We start from the raw sequence: 13,998 nt of genomic DNA, 5'->3' as shown, positions 1-13,998 counted from the left end.
CTGGTGTTGTGGGACTTCTTACTACTTGAACAGTTAGAGAATTCACCCTGGGGGACAGTTAATCTGCTGGATCAAGATCAGTTCCATCTTCCCATAATGTCCCAGAATCTCCAGAACGACGTTTCATCAACTTCAACACTAATGTACATTGAGAGATCAGTGGCAGTGATGCAAATGAGACAATGACAGGGGCCATCACTCTCATATCAGAAGTGTTTATTTGTATTAGCTTTATGCCTCCATTTTAGCAGAGGGTGGAATGAGCATGCGTAAAGTGTTTGAACTTTTACTCCCTAATCTATTGTTCAGGCATAGCAGCACACTAGGACCCCATCTCATGTGAATGCAAAGAATCCCACGCTGCTATCCCACAACAGAATTCGGAGGGATCTGGGTATCCTGGTGCATGAATCACATGGGGCTAGTATGCAGGTACAGCAAATAATTAGGAAAGCAAATTGAAGGATATTGTTTAGTGTGAGAGGAATTGATTACAAAAGTTAGAGAGGTTATGGTCCAGTTGTACTGGTGAGGTCAGGTCTGGAGTTTTGCAGACATTATTGGTGTCCTTATTTAAGGTAAAGTGTAAGTGCACCAGAAACTGTTCAGAGAAGGTTTTCCAGACTATTAGAGCAAGGGGCAGATTGTCTTTCAGCAAAGGTTGGACAGACTAGACTGGTATCCACTGGAGCTTAAAAGAGTAAGAGGCGACTTGACTGAGATCCTGGGGGATATTGTTGGGTGGATGTGGGGAGGATGTTCCCTCTTGTGGGAGAACTAGAGTTACTGTTTAACAATAAGCGGTCACTCATTTACGATGGAGGTGGGGAGAATTTTTTTCTTTCAGAAGGTAGTGAGTCTCTGGAACTCTTTCTCTCTGAAAAGGCAGTGGGAACAGAGTGTTTGAATATTTTTTCAGGCACAGCTAGATAGGTTCTTGTTCAAAAAAGAGGTGAAAGGTTATTGGGGGTCAGCAGGAATGAGGGGTCCTGATTACCATAAGATCAACCGTGATCTTATTGAATGGGGGGAGCAGGCTCGAGGGGCTGAGTGGCCTACTCCTGCTCCCAATTCCCACATGTTTGTATCTGTCCTAGCCAATATTTATCCTTCGATTAAAATCACAGATTAATTGACCATTGCCACATTTTTGACTGTGGAACTTGCTGTGCCTAAGTGGGTTGCCATGTGCAGGAGATACAACAGCAAATACCAACCACACCTCAAAAGCAACTATTGGACTGTAAAGTACTCTGAGATATCCTGACATTGTGGCGGGTGCTACAGAAATGCAAAGCTCTCTCTTCTAGTCAAATTATTTTCAGTTATCAGCAAACGTTCACAGAATCACAGAATACTACATTATAGGAAGGATGTGAATGCAGCGGAGGGGGGGGACAGGGGAGATTCACCAGGATGCTGCCTGGGATGAAACGTTTAAGTTATGACGAGAGGTTGGATAGGCCTGGGTTGTTTTTGTTGGAGCAGAGAAGACTGAGGGGTGACCTGATCGAGGGGTACAAGATTATGAGGGGCATGGACAGAGTGGATAAGGAGCAGCTGTTCCCCTTAGTTGAAGGGTCCGTTACACGGGGACACAAGTTAAAAGTGAGGGGTGGAAGGTTTAGGGGGGATTTGAGGTAAAACCTTTGTATTCAGAGGGTGGTGAGGGTCTGGAATGCGCTGCCTGGGAGGGTGTGGAGGCGGGATGCCTCACATCCTTTAAAAAGTACCTGGATGAGCACTTGGCTTGGGTCAGTGTCCGTGTGGAGTTTGCACATTCTCCCCGTGTCTGCGTGGGTTTCCTCCGGGTGCTCCAGTTTCCTCTCACAGTCCAAAGATGTGCAGGTTAGGTGGATTGGCCAGGCTAAATTGCCCCTTAGTGTTGGGGGGGGCAAGCTAGGGTAAATGCATGGGGTTATGGGGATTGGGCCCGGATGGGATTGTGGTTAGTGCAGACTCGATGGGCCGAATGGCCTCCTTCTGCACTGTAGGATTCTACATTTCTATGATAACGTTCAAGGCTATGGGCCAAGTGCTGGCAAGTGGGATTAGGTAAGCAGATCAGGGCATTTCATGCGTTGATGCAGAGTTGATGGGTCGAAGGGCCTTTTCTGTACTGTCGTATTCTGTGATTCTGTTACAGTGCGGAAGAGGTCCTTCATAGTCTTGAACACCTCAATCAGGTCGCCCCCCCCCCACCCCTCAGTCTCCTCTGCTCCAGAGAAAGCATTAACACACAATGCTCTTGAAATGAAGTTAATAAACAAAATTATCATTGTTCAATCTCAGACTTGCCTCCCTTACGCCCCTGGGAACAATTACCACTCCAATCGGCACAGTGAGGGTGCAGTCAACTCATCTTAGTGGCTGCATTAGATTCTCTACAAACACTTACACCATCGTCCCTATTTAATTTCAGAAGGAACCTCGGAGACAAAGACGCCCATTTCATTTGCTACCTTTTTGCTAAGTCGCATTTGAAGGAAGGTTAAATGAGTGGCTTTCCCACTGCATTTGACCGTCAAACGGGCACAGTGGGGAAACTCACATTTTTGCTCGACAGTTTGAGGTCAGACTTTATCCTGAGGGAGGTCAGCTGTTTCACAGACCAACACGTTTCAGTCAAAGCCGGGTTAGACTCACTGGCGGAACACTGAGAAACTGCTCCCTTCAAATCGAAAAACAGGGCAAGAGAGAGCAAAGAGGAGGTTAGAGTGCCCTGGGGAATCTCTGGTAAAACCAGGACTACACCGGTATGTTTTCACGTAGATATCTGTAAATATTTCCTCACCGCACTGTCGCCAGGGATGTTTTGGTCACTTGGATGAAAGATGATAGCTATTAATCAATGGAAAACAAGGGATAAAAACATCACTTCAGAACACCCTCTCTTTTCTTGAATACTGAGCCATATGCAAATGTCAGCGCCGTTAGGAGGGCCACACACAGGCTATTCAGCCCATCAACCCTGTTCTGTTAGTCATGGCTGTTCTCCAACCCAAATCCGTTCAACTGTTTATGCCCATATCCCTGAAGAATTGATTAGCATTAATTGGCTCCATTCTGTGTGTATGGCATCCAGTTCCACCCCCAAAAGAGCCCATTTTTAGATTATGTCCCCCCCCACCCCCCGCAACTCCCAACCAGCACAGAAACAGTGGGTGGGATTCTCCAGCCTCCCCGTGACTCTCGCGGTCAGTGGTGGGATATTTTGGTTCTGCCACTGCCAATGAATGGGATCCCGATTGGCTCCACACCAGGTTGTGATAGGGCTGCTTCAGTAGATGCTGCCGGCATGAATGGCAGGGAAGTTCTGGCCAGTTTCTCAATATCCTACCATTTCCCGGATTGGCAGAATTTTCCAGCTGTTCATGCCAGCGGGATTCTCCAACTGAGTGCCAAGTTCTCCATGCTTGCTTGCAGCAGCAGCAGGACATAAGTAGCTGGTTCTGGACTTCTCCACCATGTTGTCCCCCACCTGTTAGAATCTTATAAGTCTCGATGAGATCCGCCCTCATTCATCTGAATTCACCACCAGAACTTATGATTGAAGTAGCGGTTGTGGTGATGATTGAAGGAAAAGCAAATTAAAAGAGGGACAGAAACAGGAAGCAGGAACACTCGGCAGGTCGGGCAGCGTGGGTGGAGAGAGAAACGGAGTTGATATAGGTGTTAGCATATAAGCCAACCTTTGAAAGCTCAAGAAAACATTCCAGAAATAGTGGTCAACTTCTAGACAGTTTGTAAAGGTGAACTGCCAGTGTGGGCGGTCACCATTTGGAAAAGTCATTGGTACCCAATGAATCTTAAACGTGTGCCCATCTCTGAATCTCCTGTTTGATCTCTTGCCTCAGTTATAATGCAAGTAACACATAAGAACTGAGGCTGACTGCCAGTGTGAGTATAGCATGTCTGAATAGGAACGTTCATTTATATGCCCAGTATAAGTAAAAACATGATTTTGGGGATGGAAAAATGGGATAAGCCTGACATGCAGGGTCAACTTGGCAGCACGGTGACACAGTGGTTAGCGCTGCTGCCTCACAGCACCAGGGACCCAGGTTCGATTCCCAGCTTGGGTCGCTGTCTGCGCAGAGTTTGCACATTCTTCCCGTGTCTGCGTGGGTTTCCTCCGGGTGCTCCGGTTTCCTCCCACAGACGTGCTGGTTGGGTGCATTGGCCATGCTAGATTCTCCCTCAGTGTACCCAAACAGGTGCCAGAATGTGGCAATGAGGGGATTTTCACAGTAACTTCATTGCAGTGCTAATGTAAGCCTACTTGTGACACTAATAGATAACCTTTAGCTTATACACTGCAGTTCGTGATAAAGTTCATGGAACTCATTGCCGGGGGAGGTAGTGGAAGCAGATACGGTCGTGACTTTTAAGGGGCGTCTTGACAAGTACATGAACAGGATGAGAATAGAGGGATACGATCCCCGGAAGGGTAGGGGGTTTAAGTTCAGTCAGGCAGCATGGTCAGTGCAGGCTGCCCATTCCTGTGCTGTAATTTTCTTTGTTCTTTGTTTCGAGTGGTGAAGGCCTACGGGGGCAGCCTAGGAATATAGCATTGAAACTCCTGCTCCTGTGGACGGTTAAACACAACATGATCTGGTTGGGCCGAATGGTCTGTTTCTGTGTTTTAATTTTGATGCAGTTTCCTGATCTACACACCCTAGGGCACCCTACACAACATTGGGATCCTTTCTGAATTCCCACACTAATCAGTACTAAGTGCCCTCGATAAATCAATGAATGAAACCAGTTAGACGCCTCTCGCAAATTCACATTGCACCTGGCACTAGATTAAGAACGTTTCAACTCTTTTGCTTGATTGTAAGGTACTTTTGTTGGATTTTGACAATAGTTTAGATCCAAGGGTATTGATGTGTGAATAAGATGCAGTGAGCTGAGAGGTGCCTTGTCTCTTTGATGAACATTCCAAACAGGGGAGTGTTCAGGGAATAGAAAATGGGCAAATAGAGACAGACAAACCACAGTAGTCTCCCAGTCGCTGATATTTAACTGTGCTCCAAGTTAATGACAGAGTTCAGCATTAAGTATACCCCGGCACATACACACTGTGCCTGTCTGACATTGACTCACTCAGAAGACACACCCTTTAAACAGTTGCAAAGAGCTTGGAACAGGCTTTGGGTGATAGTTTGAATGTTTCATTCTAGGCTGACCTTGTCTGCAATTTCACAACAACTGGAGCACTGCTCAATCAACAGAGAAAATCAGCTTGTATTAATGTGATAATGTTGCACTGTATTTTTGTTGGAGCTGCTATCCTGGCTGTGAGTTATACAGCACAGTGGAACATTCCCAATCCCAATAATTCACTAAATGAAAAACAAGTCGCCGTCGACCCTCTAGCACTTTACCCGACAATTTTATTTCCATGAACTAGAGCACATTTAACGTTGTGTAACATCTCAAGGCACTGCACAGGAGCACTTATCAAACCGTGCTCTGATATTGAACCCTCCCACACTTACAGCTGTGATTACCCCATCGTTCCCCTGCTCCCGCCTTTAAAACTGCAAAAGAAAAGAATTACACTTTGCTCCATTTACTGTGCCACAGTACCTGCTTAATAAAAGTGGTTAGAGTGTACACATCGTAGGAGAGGTACGTGTGCTGTGTCCAGCTCACATACATCATCTTGATAGCTCCGATACCTTCTGAGATAATGGGACAACTGACAGCTCCTTCATCATCGGCCTTGCTGTTCTCCACCACCAGTCTGCTCCCCGGCCCGTTTCTCAGTGCAGGAGTTAACACCGCGATGTACAAGAGGCCCCGAAGCGCGATTGAACCAGTTTCCCAATCAGCAGGCCCATCTAGTCGTGCTCAGGCAACACTCAAACACAGATAACTGAGAAATGTCACCACATGTCTCACGCACAGGAAAATAAGGCGGTGAGACAAGATGCAGAATCTCGGAAATGTTGCCTCTTTCTACATGGGCTGCTGCCATCAGACTTTTGAATGGACCTACCTTGTATTAAGTTGATCTTTCTCTACACCCTAACTATGACTGTAACACTACATTCTGCACCCTCTCCTTTCCTTCACTATGTACAGTATGCTTTGTCTGTATAGTGCGCAAGAAACAATACTGTCCACTGTTGGCTAATACAAGTGGCAGTAATAAATCAAATGCGTGTATGTTTTTGTGCATCAGAGAATCCCTACAGTGCAGAACAAGGCCATTCAACCCATCAAGCTTGCACTGACAATTCATCCCTGTAACCCCACGTATTTATCCGGTTAGGATTCTATTCACTGGAGTTTAGAAGAGTGAGAGAGGATCTGATAGAAACTTCTGAAATTCTAACAGGGTTAGACAGGGTAGATTCAGAAAGAATGTTCCTGATGGTGGGGGAGTCCAGAACCAGGGGGTCATAGTTTCAGGATAAGGGGGAAAGCTTTTAGGACGGAGGTGAGGAGAAATGTCTTCACCCAGAGGGTGGTGAATGTATGGAGTCTCTCTGACTCTGAGGAACAACTTTTTTATAGGATGACCAGTACACCTAACATGCACATCTTTGGATTGTGGGAGCACCCGGAGGAAAACCACCCAGAGAAGGGTGCAAACTCCACGCAGGCAAGCCGAAAATCGAATCTGGGTTCCTGCTACTGTGAGGCAGCAGTGCTGAACACTGTGCTACCGTGTGCTTAAAGTAACAATAAAGTATGTACAGTAAGTAGTCTCATAACACTAGGTTAAAGTGCAACAGGTTTATTTGGCAGCACAAGCTTTCGGAGCACCGCTCCTTCATCAGATGAGTGATGGGGACAGTGCTCCAAAAACTCCTGCTACCAGATAAACCTGTTGGACTTTAACCTGGTGTTGTGAGACTTCTTACTGTGCTTACCCCAGTCCAATGCCGCATCAAGAGTAAAGTATGCAAGGGAAGTTCTGCAATGGGGAATGTGCTGACCCACAGCTGTGGACGAACAATATTTTCCTGCCTTTCTCTCAGATTCCAGCAGGCTGAAGAAAGGAGCGAAGCAGATAATGAACAACGTCAACATGCTAATTTACTTGTTTTCTTTTAGACTGGCTGATTATTCTCAGCTCACTGGGACAGTCACTCTCAGTTACACAGAACTCTATTATTTCTCTAATCAATAGCTGTTCCCTCAGACTCATTAGACAGGGACATATATTTGAAGATATAGATTGACTGGCTGGCTCTGGTGGTTATTGATTCCAACGGTGGTTCTGCAAACCTTCAAAACTGCAGTGACACACTGAGGATTTATTTTTGTCGCAATTCTGATGTTCCCTCCTTGTTTATCAGTCAGTTTTCCAGCACTCTTGTCACTGCAACCTCAGCGCGGTGAGTTGTATCTGGGTTTTATTCCACTAACGATGGGGAGCTTTAATTGACAGCAGAGTGAGGAGTGAGCGTGGCTGGGCAGTGCAGGGAGTCAGCGAGCTTCAGAGAAATCCGCTAACTAACTAAGATTCCTCTTGCATGCAAAACTCCAACACAGCAGCCAGCTACTGTGGCACTGCATCTCAGTAAACCTCCAACTGGGGGGCTGAAGACCAGCCCAGGCAGAAGTTTCTGGTTTATTTTCTTTAACGTTTCCGCGATTTATATCCCTCCTGCCCGTCATTCTCCAGGAAATGGGAAAAGTGTCTCCCTTGGGAATAAAGCAGGCACACCCAGAAAGTCACAGCCCCCGTAATTACAGGAGTCTTCTACTCTGTAATCTTCTCCCGACAGGATGACAAGCATTCCCGAATAAGGAGGGAGGAAGAGTTTTATTCAAAGGCAGGTGGGATGAGGGGGACCGCGGGGGGGGGGGGGGGGGGGGGGGGGTGCTGATAGTGGCATGTCATGATGACATCTGAGGGTAATGTTACAATCGTACAATCCCTGTAGTGCAAAAGGAGACCATTCGGCCCATCACCTCTTAGAATCATAGAATCCCTACAGTGCAGAAAGAGGCCTTTTGGCCCATCGGGTCTGCACCGACCACAGTCCCATCAAGGCTCTATTCCCGTAACCCCACATCTTTAACCTGCTAATCCCCCTGATTCTAGGGTCAACTTAGCATGGCCAATCAATCTAACCCGCACATCTTTGGACTGTGAGAGGAAACCGAAAGAAACCCAAGCAGACACGGGGAGAACGTGCAAACTCCACACAGACAGTGACGGGAGACTGGAATTGAACCCTGGCACTGTGAGGCAGCAGTGCTAACCACTGTGTCACCGTGCTGCCCTGTACCAACTCTTCGAAAGAGCACCTTGCCCAAGACAGGAATCAAACTGAGTTCCTTGGCACACTGAGGCAGTGGTGCTAACCACTGTGCCACTGTGCCATCCTGGGGGGTTTTCACTAACTTCATTGCAGTGTTAACATATGTTTATTTGTGGCACTAAAAAAAACTAAACCAGTGTGAAGATGATCAGAGTGTCAGGATTTCCAATGTGATCAATACCACGAGTGGGATTTTCTACCCGCATTTGTCCCAAGGCTGGAAATTTCCACCTGAGGTCAACGGACAGACGTCTGCATGGTCTGCGCACCACCCACCCCCACACCCCACCCCCACACCGCCCCCTCCCCACCCAGTATGGTTCCCACGAGGGACAGGATGGGAAAAGTCCACCCCATAAATCAGCAAAGCTTGACAAATCTAATTGGTTCGCATGAATCAGGAAAAACATATTCAGCCTCGATGCCCTCTTTTGCACCTCCCATTGCATATTTTACAACAATATACATGCACAATTGCTGAATTTACTTCTAATTCAATCCTAGAATCTCTACAGTGCAGAAGGAGACCATTCAGCCCATCGAGTGTGCACCGACCACAATCCTACCCAGGCCCTATCCCCATTATCCCATGCATTTACCCTAGCTACCCCCCCTGATACTAAGGGGCAATTTGGCATGGATAATCCACCTAACCCGCACATCTTTGGACTGTGAGAGGAAACCGTAGCATCGGGAGGAAACCCACGCAGACACGGAGAGAATGTGCAGCCTTTGCACAGACAGTGACCCGAAGCCAGGAATCGAACCCCGGTCCCTGGCACTCTGAGGCAGCAGGGCTAACCACTGTGCCACTGTGCTGCCCATTGAGCAAGTACAGTTGGTATAACAAAGGCCTAGATGGACTCAATGGTATGATTTATTAAATTGTATGGAAAATGTGAAACATTTACCATTCCACACATTCTGCCTTAGAACCTGACTATTTTTAGACATTGGGACAGAGAAAGGTATTCCCTCTGCACATTGCATTCTGCAAACTCAGAAAAATGTTCTTCAAAAACAGAATGATCGAGCCTTGGCGAGAGAATACGTGCATTTATATAGCACTTCTCATGACCTCAGGACATCCCAAAGCACGGAATGCTTTTGAAGTGCAGTCACTGTTGTGATGTAAAAGATGCAGCAGCCAATTTTGTACAGCAAGATCCCACAATAATCTGCTTGTTTATATTGTTGATTGGGGAATAAAAAAATGGTCGGGGCACCAACATTGCAAAATGAGACCCTTCGGCCCATCACTCCTGTGCCAGAGCTTTGAATGAGCAATCCAACTGGTCTTCCTTGTCAACAGGCATCCTCATTGGTTGGTGAAGTTGAAAGCAAGACATAGTTCTCCTCCCCTATAGTTAAGAAAGTCCACCAATGTCTCTACTTTCTCAGAAGACTAAGGAAATTTGGCATGTCAGCTATGATACTCACCAACTTTTACAGATGCACCATAGAAAACATTCTTTCTGGTTGTATCACAGCTTGGTACGGGCTCCTGCTCTGCCCAAGACCACAAGGAACTACAAAAGGTCATGAATGTAGCCCAATCCATCACACAAACCAGACTCCCATCCACTGGTTCTATTTAGTCTTCCCACTACCTTGGCAAAGCAGCCAGCATAATTAAGGATCCAACACACTCCAGACATTCTCTCTTCCACCTTCTTATGTCAGGAAATAGATACAAAAGTCTGAGGTCATGTACCAACCGACTCAAGAACAGCTTCTTCCCTGCTGCCATCAGACTTTTGAATGGACTTACCTTGCATTAAGTTGATCTTTCTCTACACCCTAGCTATGATTTTAATCTATATTCTGCTCTCTTTCATTTCCTTCTCTATGAACAGTATGCTTCTGTAGCAGGCAAGAAACAATACTTTTCACTATATGTTAATACATGTGACAATAATAAATCAAATCAAATCATATCCCACACCCCCTGTCCCGACAGTCCCTATTTATATATGCCCTGAGTATTGAATTAAATAATGGCCTTTACCAATGTAGTCCAGCAATATCAGCAATATATCATTAACGTTACTCTCCTGGTCTTTTATCATTGTCCTGAAATGGTGTCCTTTTAAGATTATGAATGGGATGGATAGGATAGAGGTGGAAAGACTCTTCCCGCTCAAAAAAAACAGTAGGACTAGGGGGCACAGCCTCAAGATAAAGGGGAGGCGGTTTAGAACGGAGTTGAGGAGGAACTTCTTCACTCAAAGGGTGGTGAATCTCTGGAATTCTCTGCCCGTTGAAGTGGTGGAGGCTGCCTCGCTAAATATTTTTAAGACGCGGGTTGATGGGTTTTTGATAGGAGAGGGGATTAAGGGTTATGGGGAATGGGCGGGAAAGTGGAACTGAGCAGCGACAGATCAGCCATGATCTTATTGAATGGTGGGGCAGGCTCGAAGGGCTGGATGGCCTACTCCTGCTCCTATTTCTTATGTTCTTATTAAGTTGAATCGGTTTCTATCACCCTTTCAGACAGCACAATACAGATTTCTTCAACTCGCTGCATTCAAAAAATTATTTTCCCCCTGGTTAATTATCTTCATTGAAATAGCATCTTTGTATCTTTTACATCTCCTGAAAGGGCAGTAGACACCTAGGCTTGACATCTTATCGGATGCCTGTGTGGTGTTTGCACCTTCTCCCTGTGTGCAGAGTGAATCCCTGTGTGTGAACGCCTGTTGCTATTCGCACACTTCCAAGTACTTCTAATGTGTTTTTATTGGTGCACGTTCTCAGTTAGCGTTTTGTTTTGTCCTCCTCTGAAGCAAAACTGTTCCAAAATTTCTTGTTGTTGAATTGCGCAGACAATAATTACAATGGGAACACTCTCCCTGAAGCAATGGGCATTTCAGGCAAATAAGCACTTAAAGCTGCAACAATATCCCCTGTGCACCACAACTCCATTAATAGGTAGGAACTGGCTCAGTTAACAATGTTAGATATTTTCCTAGCCAAGGGTATGAAGAGATGTGAAGCCAGGACATAGAACAGCCAAGATCTCCTTGACGGAACCAACCAATTGGGCTGAATGGCCTCCTCCCTATTGCAGATCTCAAGGGTTTTTTTCGGGGGCAAGATATTCGACCCATGTAGAGATGGTTATTTGAAGGCAACCTTGCCTTGGGCAGCTTTATTCATTTCTCCGAATATTAATGCCAACTTAATACATATGAGACGCTCGGCTAATGACATTACAACTCTGGCCTTCACCATGCTGACAATGAGGTCTGGACAGACATACGTTTATTGGAACAGATATGGGTTTGTTATTAAATCAACTGAGGTCACCAAATCGGCTAATATTTTCCAGAGCTTTATCGACACAAAGAACATTGAGTTCCTAAGCAACAGTCGTTTGGTTCTTTTCAAGAGTATTCAGTTGCTCTGTGATAAATTCAGAGATAACTAGAACACTTCCTGCCAAAACAGAACACCCAAGAGGTAAAGGCTGCATTTTCGGAACATTTCAAGAATATAGTGATTTTTTTTAAATGACCACACAAGTGTGTATAATGCACACAGTTTGAGTCAAGTCTGCTATTGAGTTCTCTGAGGTTTCATGTTCAGCGTGAAAGGATTCGTTGTAGTAATCTGCCATCTCAATCCTCAGGAAGAAAAGACTCTTCAGGATGCCAACAAGCAATTGTTTTAGTGAGAAATCATAAAGAAACACCATTTATGGGTGGCATGGTGGTTAGCATTGCTGCCTCACAGCGCCAGGGACCCCGCGTTCAATTCCAGTGTGGAGTTTGCACGTTCTCCCCATGTCTGCGTGGGTTTCCTCTGTGTGCTCCAGTTTCCTCCCACACTCCAAAAGACATGCTGGTTAGGTGCATTGGCCGTGCTAAATTGTCCCTTAGTGTCCCAGATGAAAAGGTTAGGGCAATTACCAGGGTAAATATGTGGAGTTAAAGTGTAGAGCCTGTGTAGGATGCTCAGTTGGAGAGTCGGTGCAAGACTCAATGGGCTGAATGGTTTCCTTCTGCACTGCAGGGATTTTAAGGATCCTCAATGTCCAAAAATGAATAATAGACAAGCATTGAAATGTAAATGATTCTAATCTGCCCAGTTTGTATCCATTCACAAGATAAAATCCTCAGCTGAAGTTTGGCTCAAAGAAAATAAACAAGAAATACACCAATTTTCTAGTTTTTCTGATTGTAAGGAATGTTGTGCTGTTCTTCCTGATCAACAGTGCTGTTTCCCAGTTATTGAATTATCATTTACAATTAACCACAAAAATAACTTCATCTTGTTCTTTTTTTATTCATTTGTGGAACATGGGCACCTCTGGCTGGCCAGATTTATTGCCCATCCCTAATTGCATGAGGGCAGTTGAGAGTCAACCACATTGCTGTGGCTCTGGAGTCACATGTAGGCCAGACCAGGCAAGGACTGCAGATTTCCTTCCTTAAAGGACATGGGTTTTTCCGACAACCAGCAATAGTTTCATGGTCATCAGTAGATTCTTAATTCCAGATAGTGTTTATTGAACTCAAATTCTGCCAGTTGTCGTGGCAGGATTCGAACCCAGGTCCCCAGAACATTAGCTGAGTTTCTGGATTAATAGTCTAGCAGTCATACCCCTAGGCCATTGCCTCCCCATCAAAGCAATTGGCCACCCTATCCAATTTTCACTGATTCAACATGCATGCAACATGTCCAATTTTCCCAGTGATCAAAAGGCTTACTCTGTTGGCACTTGATCTTGTTCATTGTGCATAGACAGATTATGCATCAGAACAGATAAGAATGCTCACTAAATATTCCTCCCTTGCATTTAGTCCTTTAGTCTTCTAGTTACCTATCTGAACATTGTGTTTAACTTTGAGTTGATTTATTATTGTCACATGTTTTGGGACACAGTGAAAAATATTGTTTCTTGCACGCTGTACAGACAAAGCATACCGTTCATAGACTACATAGGGAGAAGGAAAGGAGAGGGGAAGAATGTAGTGTTACAGTCATAGCTAGGGTGTAGAGAAAGATCAACATAATATATGGTAGGTCCATTCAAAAGTCTGACAGCAGCAGGGAAGAAACAGTTCTTGAGTTGGTTGGTACGTGACCTCAGACTTTCGTAGCTTTCTCACAACGAAAGAATTGGAAGAGAAAATGTCCAGGGTGCGCGGGGTCCTTAATTATGCTGGAGGCTTTTTCGAGGCAGTGGGAAGAGTAGAAAGAGTCAAGAGATGGGAGACTGGTTTGAGTGATGATCGGGCTAAACTCTCTAGGGAGTTGAGTTTAATGACGCTCTCATGGCTCTGTCCAATCAAATGTTCGGTAACATTTAGCCTCTGTGTATTTAACATCCCTGATAAAGCAGTGGCCCTGTAGATTTCATCCATTTGGCAGTATGAAATTATTCGTCTTGACAACATATTACCATTATTTCCCCATAACAAGCCAACCGGTTAAAGTGCAAGGAACTGAAATCAGCCTGTTATTGTACTAAAGTGGCGACATATAGAAATCTGGCAGAATTACAGGTGGATTCCAGTGTCACTTGGAGCTGATATTGATGGACCAAGTATAGAGAAGTAAAGTAAACCATTTTGACTTATTAGCAGCAAACAACATCGATGAAGTTACATTATAAATAAGATTACAAACTTTAAATCAAAATGATTTTTGTTTTCCATGGAGACACAGACATTTAATGTAAGGGGACACTCCTCACTGCCTGATC

Source organism: Carcharhinus amblyrhynchos, chromosome 31, assembly GCF_965287045.1.
Source record: "Carcharhinus amblyrhynchos chromosome 31, sCarAmb.v2.hapA, whole genome shotgun sequence".
NCBI lineage: Eukaryota > Metazoa > Chordata > Chondrichthyes > Carcharhiniformes > Carcharhinidae > Carcharhinus > Carcharhinus amblyrhynchos.
Note: the sequence above shows the minus strand (reverse complement) of the source record.